Below are 9,528 nucleotides of genomic sequence, written 5' to 3' on the forward strand. Positions count from 1 at the left end.
CCTGGAAACATTATTCCCCTTAGCTAGCTTTCATAGTGCTAGAAGCTGCTAGAGGAGAAAAGAAATCAACACATATGTAGATATGAACCCTGCTGCCTGCAACTATGACTACCATTGCCAGCCATCACTGGTGGTAAAAAAGACTCTTAATCTACTGTTTTCTAATTGGATGTAAGGCCCCTTTTATATGTTAAACCCATACCTTGAACTGTTGTCTGAGCCAAGAACCTGTGACTAAATATATCCTATCCTTAGTGGAGAACCTACTACTGCACTACCTCATGGGCAGACAATTAACCTGACTCCTATAATTACTAACAAATAGTAACAATCTGAAGCTATCAAATATTTGAACAGGGAGAATATCTGACTCTCCTAAAATGTGGTTATATGCTGTTTCTGAACACAGGAAAATTTCTTTCAAGTATTAGAGAATTAAAACAAAATGGACTTCATAAGTCTATACTTACCGGGGTTCTTGAAAGCTCTTCATTCTCCTCTGCTTGGAGGCTTGCTGCATCATTTAATTCTAAACTTTCAAGGGTGGCCCTAAAAATATGTTTTAAAGTGATTGTGCATAACTGGCCACATTGGAAAATACCAAATTAGTTTCTGAAGAAACATTCAAATGATTACACAAATTCTGAAAAATTTGAAAGATAGTGATTTGGAAACTATCACTCTCTCTGTGCCCCTTTGTCTCTATAAACTTTAGATGTAATTTGAAGAAATATGCATTTTCTTTTTTTGTCTTAGTGCATATCAAACTTTCACACATACAAAGCATACACACATTGAGTGAGTACCACCCACCAACAAACTATGAATTTTAAGTAACTAAGACCAGAATGTTTCCTGATTTCAAAAGTGTGTAATTACTATGAATGATGCAATTTCTCTTTCTTCATTCTTTCCTTGAAAACACTAGAGCTATTCAGCACAGTGCTTACATTATAGACCTCTGTGAGTGACCCTCATGTCCCAAGATCATGACGCAGTTTGCGTGTTCATAAAGTACCTCATGCAACTAAAAGAAGCACTAGGTAGACTGTGCCCTGTGTTCCTGTTGCAAAAACAAAACACTGCCCTCAGGTCTTTCCTGACATGATAGACTAGAGATTCTCTGAAATGCTGAGCCGATATATTTTTCTCTATCAAGCTGACTTCTGAGCGATCACCTCCATAGTGAGGGAAGTGATTAAAAAGGAAATGGAGTCATTTAATCACTTCTGTAATGATACTGCCAATGTGTTTCTTAGACTTTGGAGACTTGAATAGTGGGCATTTGGAAAACGTGGGAACTGTGGTTTACATTTGGCTCAAAATAAGGCTGGACTAATGAATCACTCTTGCATGAGTTCATGAGACCAGAAAACTCACTTACATGAATGCAGATCATGAGCTTGCAGGTGGAATAAAGAACTCTTCTACAGAGTTGGCCCAAGGCCATACACATTAGATTCTGTCCTATAATCTGTATCCATCCCTGAAAATCTCAGTGATATGGAATTTAAAAGTAGTCAGTAAGTTTATTTAGTGGAGGAAATATTCCAGAAGTCATTATACTTTGTGCTATCACATTGTTAATGCTCATGGTTTTAACTTTGCTTAGGGCAACCAAGTGAGTTGAAAAGTATACAGGTTATTTAGAAATGTGACATCATCCTGGTGGAAATAGACAAACTTTCGACAAGATGGCTAGCAAAGTAAAAGGCTCATCAACCCTGAAAACAGCTTAGAGTACTTTGCATTAACAGGGCTGCCTTTGAGACAGGCCCAAACTTCAAAAGTACATGCATAAAATGAAAACAAAGAGGGAATGCATTCTTTAGGATAGCAGTGACTCTCAACCTTGAATACAGCCTCAGTTATACTCTCCTACTAAAAGCCAGATGGGGATTTGAGTCTTGAAGTTTGGCTGCCCTGTGTCCACAGGCCTGGGTGTTACTTAAGCTGCAAAATCACTAAGTAGTAACCATTCTGGTGATAGTCTTGCAGTGTATGTCAAAATGCAAGCATAACTTGGCAATGGTGCGATAAAGCAGTATTGCATAGAAACGCCAGTTAGACAAGACGATGTGAATCTGTTAAAGTCCATATACAGAATGTCTGAGTGGTTTATGTGTAAAGGAGTGAAGGTAACACCTAAATTGTCAAGATGCAAAGAAGTAATAGGATGTTGCAGATGTCAGAAATAGAAGATTTTAAGTGATGGAAGTACCAGTAAATGAATGGAACTGGCCCAAAATCAGACCACATGTACTATATGGCACTGCAGAGGCAGGGCTGCCCAATCCTGGTGGAGTGTATGTGGCACCACCATGTACCACAGACTGTGGGTATGTTTTTTATGTTTGTCCTGCTGGGTTTCAGGCTGTACTTGGTATAATATTCATTAATATTTTCCTATTATTATCTTTTGGTATATATTAGGTAATTGACATAAAAACCTATGTAATTTTCATAATTTATGAAAGGAATTGGACTTTAGTGTCAGAGAAAAATGGCATTATGAGTAATGTAGAAACTATTAAGATTATCTATTTGGCCTTTGAACTTGGACTAAGCAAATTTTGCATTGTCAGATAGCCACAAGCTTCTGGGGGGGGTCAAAAGAAGAGTGCTATAGTTTAAATTTCATATAGTCACCATGTTTTAGTGTTTTAAAGCTTTACCATTCCATTGACTTGCCCAACATGATGAAGTGAATGTCTCATGCACTGTGAACCCCAATGACCTTTTGTAAAGAACCAGGAAAAATAACTTTTGTTTCATTATGAATCAAAATGTCTACCCTGCATATTGTGCTGATGTTGAATTAGAACACAGCCAGCACTTCATTTGCATGTTGCTGTGGCTATGTAAACTACACCTCTAATGTCACATCAACTGTAGTAGGAATGCCATTGTCCATAATGCTTCATGTCACTTCATCCAGGTAATTCAGTGATATTTAAAGACACATAGTCAAGGACTACTGCACAGTCCCTGAATAAATTTGCCAAGTTTGATAAGCAGGAAATTCCATTTTGTTGTGACTTTTGTTTATATATGCATTTTTACTATGGTTTAAACACACATTAAGTACTGTGGCTCATATAAGGTCATATTTGTGTTGTTGAATTTTTCATTTGAAAATGAACATGAAGTTTCCAACTCAAATGAACAACTTTGAATAAAAGCCTTCAAAGAATACTCATCACAATGTGAGCTACATACAATAACTGTGTTGTGCATTAATATGATTGCAACTGATCATCCTCTAGGTGGTATGACAGTAAGTTTACATAAGTTTCACTGAGTCCTTTACCATACTACTGAAAGTGGCAGAATATGAGGAGCTTGAGGCCCTGAACACATCACACTACATCATGTATGTTCACAAATTACATTGAACAAGCCATTTTGTACATTTGTAATAATGCATAGGTTATGTTCTTAGTACTGCTTGGCTGGAATGATCATGTTACATTACACTCAGTATCTCCCAGCTTAAGCAGAACGTAGCAGATAAGACTATGGGAGGCATCACAAGCACTGATATGAAAATAGCAAAGTGGAATCAATATTCTCTAGTCAATTAACATCAGTTCTCATGCAGTAGTATTTTCACATCTATGGTGGGAAATGGTAGGAAATACCTACAACTGCAGTTCCTCAAACTATGAGGCAGTTTTGTTCACTTTCTTTATCTGCTTGTGTTTTCCTGTATTTGTTTCAGGGATTAATGTGTTTCCTCTTTAAAGACTTCTACTTGTTTACCTGTGTTCTCTTATATTTCTTTAAGGGAGTAATTTATGGCCTTCTCAAGACTTCTATCATTTTCATGAGATGAGAATTTAGATCTGAATATTGCTTTTCAGGTGTGTTGGGGTATCCATGGCTTGATGTGGTGGAAGAACTGGGTTCTGATGTTGCTAAGTAGTATTGGTTTCTGTTACTTATGTTCTTGTGCTTGCCTCTTGCCATCTGGTTATCTCTGGTGTTAACTGGCCTCACTGTCTCTGACCAGAGCCTGTGCCTTCTTGAAACCTGTGATTTGATGCAAGATATTTCCTATCCATTCACATTGAGGCTGTGAGAGGCCAGAGATGACAGGGGAGAGAGGAGGAGGAGGAGCTAAGAAAAGGAGGGTTAGAAAGAGAAGGAGCATGGGAGCTGCACGAGGGAGTGCAGGAGGGGATGCACAGATCCAGATGGTGTCAGATGGGTTTCTCCTGTACTGAGAGGTTAGAAATATTGGGACAGAACTTTATCATTGTAAATTGGCATTATGAAATTGGAACTTTCTTATATATAAATATATTTGGTTAACTATTCAAGTTTGAGGGTCACTCTATACCGGATACATGGAAGGACTGGTGCAAAGGCCTGGTTGTGCAGTACTTTTTATAAATAACTGCTACAGTGATCCTGGGATTCTCTGATCCTGGATGTGTCAGAACTCCTTGGGGTCAAGCTGCATCTGGGTGGGGCCTGAATGGGTGGGAATCCAGAGCACAGGCTCAGCTCTGGGAACAGGTGCAAATTGGAAGGAGCATGGGCCTCTGGCTGGGCAGGTCCTAAATTCTAAACTTCCTAATACTGTGACCCTTTAATATAGTTACTGCTATTGTAGTGACCCCGAGTAGAAAATTACTTTTATTTCTACTTCATGATTGTAATTTTGCTATTTTGTGTATTGTAATGTATATCTTTCAATGTATTATATGTTTTGCAATGTAAATATTTCCTAAGGGTCTTATATGACACCTGTGAAAGGGTCATTTAACCCCTAACTTAGTAACAACACACAGGTTGAGAAGAACCAGTGGGGTAGAGAATGAATAATTACAATATCTTATCTAAAATTACCAAAAAAATTAATAAAAATATTAGGTTTCAAGTTATTCTGTTCACTAAAGTTTATAAATTTTATACAACTAAACTATAATCTTCATAAAATATAATTAGCCACAAGGATGTTTCACAAAGGAATAAAGAATGTTAAAATATGTTCAAGCATTTTGTTCATTATTAGAATCCAACATCATACAGATCATCTCAAATGCATTCTTACAATTTTTTATTTCTATTTTATTTTCTTTCAATTTACTCTATCAATTATATAAATCATACAATTTACTTGATAAATTTAGTAATCAATTACAAAGTATCAAATGTCTCTCAACATACAAATTTGAATTTTTTCTGTGAATTAATGTTGAATAATCTATTTAGAAATCATATATTTGCCTTGTGCATATGAGAATGAAATAAGATCTAAGTTTATCTCTATGGAAGGGTGATACTTTACTACTTTATTTAAAATTCTTGGTTCACTATAAAGCAATATAATATTAAAAGAATTTGTCTTAATTAAGAAAACTATTGTTTCATATTCCATCGGTGAAATTTGAAATTAATATAAATTTTGTTTGGAACAATTACATCAGCCAAGTCCTTTAATATGATTTACATCCTTTAGCTAAAGGAATCAATATTAAAGAATATATTCAAATTTGTATTCAAATAAAAATAATTCAATATTTAGAGAAGCTTTTAAGAAAGTGTATTCTTTGTAGCATAATTGTAAAATATTTTTTAAAACTTTAATTGATGCCTCATGAAAATGAGGTTTCTCTGTAGATATCAAGAGTGTGATTGCATGGGCCACATACATATATCTCATATACGCATATGTACATAATTATGGAAATAGTAATAATGATATTTGTAATTTAATTATTTTCACATTCTACAAGGCTAACAATTCTCCCACTTAACAATTGAAGCACCCAACCAGTCACCCCAAAATCAAACAACTGAGGCCAGAAGATCACAAATTTGGGGTTTCCCTAGACTACATAAAGATATCTATCAAAAGTAATAATAATAAAACCCAAATATGAAAAGTTCTTCCCTTTCAGAACACTTACAAAGTTAGTGACAAACTACAAATGTTCTATTTATGCTCTAATGAAAACAGTTAAAATATTTCTCTAAAATTGGGACATCCTACCTCAAACTGCATAGCTCATCTTGCAGTTCAGCATTTTCAATCTCTAGTTGAGACCACTCCTCTCGCAGTGCAATAATTTCATTACTTATACGTTCACAATCTTCTTCAATTAGTTCACAGTTATGTTTTTCAAAGTCTATTGATCTTTTATATGTATAAACTGCACCCCAGATTTTCACTAGGATCTCAGAATTTATATCTGTATTGGAGAAAAAGCACAATTACAGTACAGCAGCATTTTTGATAAATAAAACAGACTAGAGTTTTACCTAAACATGATGCACTGTAGAAATGTATCCTGAGGACCCACACAGTGGAAGACATGGTACATTCTGAAGATATGAAAAGAAGACAGTTAAGGTGTTTAGTTTAAGAACTAGTAGAGAAGACAAAAAAAGACATAAAACCAGATATTACAGACTCAGATGATACTGAAGTCAAACAAAGTTTTAATGTTGAATAAGCATGCAGGAATATGCCCTAATGGAAGGGATGAGTAGGCATGAAGTAAGAACAAGAAGTAGTTGGTCAGAGTGTGAAGAGGCACATTGCCAGTATTCTACAGCAGACTAGAAGTGGAGATGCTACTGCCCTCTAAATCTAAACAAGGTCAAGTAAAAAGTACTGATTTTGATTCCTACCTCAAACAACACAAATCAGAAAAAAACATGTTTTAGACACTGAAGATTAAATGCTTCAGACATGACATAAATTGTTAGCTAATAAGCACTAAAATAGTTTGATGATATTATCCCAATTTTCTATCTCTGTGCTGAGATAGTACAGACTAGGTTAGAATATCATGAGGACAAAGCTATTCTGACTCTCCTAGACTCCTGGAGCTGTGCAGATAAGCTATTTGGTGAAGAAAGCAGCCAGAAATCACAGGCCAGAAGTCTGGAAAATAGACACAAAGAAGAGGGGATGCTCTGGGCATGTTACTAGGCCGTCTGAAACATACTATAGAGCACATAACAACATTGGAATTCCAGGAAATATCCTGGGGCTGAGGGACACAACATCCCACACAATTAGAGGAGACCACCAGTGTTCACACAATGCCAGGAAAAGGGCATGTCTTCCCATAGGCTAGAGTAAACAAGGAATAATTTACAGGACTATAGTTAGCAAAAAGCATTGGCATGCTTTAGGAATGGAGAAAAAACAATATGCTGGGTGCATTTGTTGTGGTTTACCTAATAATTATACAAACTACAAAAGAAGGACCAAACTGATTATAAGAAATATATAATGCATATATAGAATTCAGAAAACTGTATAGAATGGAATGGAGAAGAAAGATAAAATCATTATTACAGACTAAAATGATAAAGAAATGAAACTAAGTTTTGACATCAAATAAGATAAAACAAAATCATAAACATAGTTAAATATATTAAGCACATATTAGTTACATATAAGTGTTGATAAATAATAAATAAAAATAGAATAATAAAATACATATATGAATGTCATGAGGTCATGTGTCATACTTAAATAGTTTTCATTTATTATTATATGGACACACAGATATGGGTATTAATTTAAATTAAAAAAAACTTACATTACTATAAGGACACAGATATGGGTATTAATTTAAATTTAAAAAACTTAAGCGACAAAATGTTGCATAAGGCAAGAATATAAATAAATGTGAAGATGCATAATATAAACTGATCACATTTCATGGCATTACTGGGTGCCACTATGGTAAGCTCAAGGCTCATACAACTGTGAGGAAAATGCCATATGTGGATAAATCCTACAGGGGCAGCTTTTGCTTTCAATAAATTTCTCTCTATATTAAGTGGCTTCTCATAATTTTTATGAAACTTTACCAAAATATATGGTACAGCAAGCACACAAAATCGGTCTTAACAACTCTTTAGAGTATTGGTACAACCTGCACTCAACCAGTGTGTTGGAAAGTTATGTTTTGTGAGAAAGAAAATATTTGTGTATATTTAAAATGTTGAAGTGTGACTTTCTGGTTTTGTCATATGATACAAACTCACATGGTGTTTTGCTGAAGCAAGACCCAAGGGAGGTCAAGTCATATTTGGAGAGATTATAAGTAGAACACAAAGACAGTGATAAGGAGCTTGCATAGCTAGCTATGCAACTCTGCTTTGGTATTGCCTCTATACTGATCTTCAGTTTGCTGAAAGAGACAAGGCAGAAAACTCCTGGCATTCCAGCTGGTCTGACTTATTCCTAGCCCCTGCTGACTTATGCCAACTCAGGGGAGGCCTAGTATCTTCTGCTGAATTGTGCCACCATTGCTGACTCTTGTTTGGTGACACTTTTGTACTGCCCTGTTGGTATCCGGAGACTACTGAACTTGTCTGATGTTATCCTGAGTAAGGAGATTAGAATCACCATCCAAAGACCTACTTTTAAACAGGTACACATACCACTTGTCCTATTTCCAATTTTTCCCCTGCCTTTGGATGGTGGGCTAGAAAGTTTATTGAAATGGTTGATAAGCTGTATTAATGTACATATTAAAAAATCTAAGCTTACACAATGTTGTGACATGATTTGAAATGATGAGGAATGACAAGATTTCTCAGTCATTAAAGTGTTTGCTATGCAAGCTATTCTAAATTGAATTTGAACTCCAGTACCCATAACTTAGCAGGTTTGGGGGTGTGTTTTGTTTTGTTTTGTTTTGTTTTGTTGTTGTGTTCCTTTTTTAAGCTATGCATGATGGTACATTCTGTCATCTTAATGCATGGGAGGCATAGACAGGAGGATACCTGGAGCTCACTGGACTGCCAACCTAACTGAATTGATTAGCTTTGACATCAGTGAGAGTTGCTCTTTCAAAAGAAATGAGGTTGAGAGCAATTTAGGAAGATGCATTACAGGCACACACACATAGATATACATACATGCATGCATGTGCATATAAACACACATACAAAAATACATTAACACGCACACTCCATAATATTGTAAAACATCTTAGCAGATTAAAAATTAGATCCATCAACCTTAAGGGAGCTAGCTAAGTGTATATGGGTGTTGGCTGCACAAGCATGAGAACCTGAGACCAAACCTCCATACAGAAAACACATATGACTACACATGTGCTTGTAAGCCCAGCCTTTGAGAGCTGCAGACAAGACCATTGGTGCTCATGTGCCAACCTACCTTCAAACTCAGTGAGGTACCATCTCAAGGAATTAGGAGGATAATCTTAGAGCAGGATACCTCAACTCCTCCTTCAGTCTGTGCATACAAAGCGATGCTCACACCCAGTTACACACACACACACACACACACACACACTCACACACTTAATAAAAATAAAATATTTTTTTGAATTTTAGAAGACAATGCTAATACCAAGTAGAAGAGAGGAGCCAATAAAAAAAGAGCAGTAGTCTAAGAGTGTCTACTCAAAATATCATATGGCAGAGTCATCATGAAAGGATTCAGCATCCTTTACCAAAGTGACTCCAGAGAGCTGCGTCAATCCTCCAGTCACATGAAGAAGCAGCTATAAAAACAATAAATTCATG

General features: G+C 35.9%; 1 protein-coding gene across 4 annotated transcripts in view; it reads right to left on the minus strand.

The window, feature by feature from the left end:
* The window catches only part of LOC127664379 (ankyrin repeat domain-containing protein 26-like), a 125,145-nt gene extending 118,925 nt beyond the window's left edge, over positions 1–6,220 (minus strand). For all 4 annotated transcript variants that reach the window (XR_007973185.1, XR_007973186.1, XR_007973187.1 and 1 more), the window contains exons 1-2: positions 6,002–6,220; positions 471–549 (exon numbers count right to left, since the gene is read on the minus strand). The gene's annotated coding sequence lies outside the window, so the exon portion shown is untranslated. The remainder of the gene's footprint in view (positions 1–470; positions 550–6,001) is intronic.
* Between the last annotated feature and the right edge of the window lie 3,308 nt (positions 6,221–9,528).

This window comes from Apodemus sylvaticus, chromosome 14 (assembly GCF_947179515.1).
Source record: "Apodemus sylvaticus chromosome 14, mApoSyl1.1, whole genome shotgun sequence".
Taxonomy (NCBI): domain Eukaryota; kingdom Metazoa; phylum Chordata; class Mammalia; order Rodentia; family Muridae; genus Apodemus; species Apodemus sylvaticus.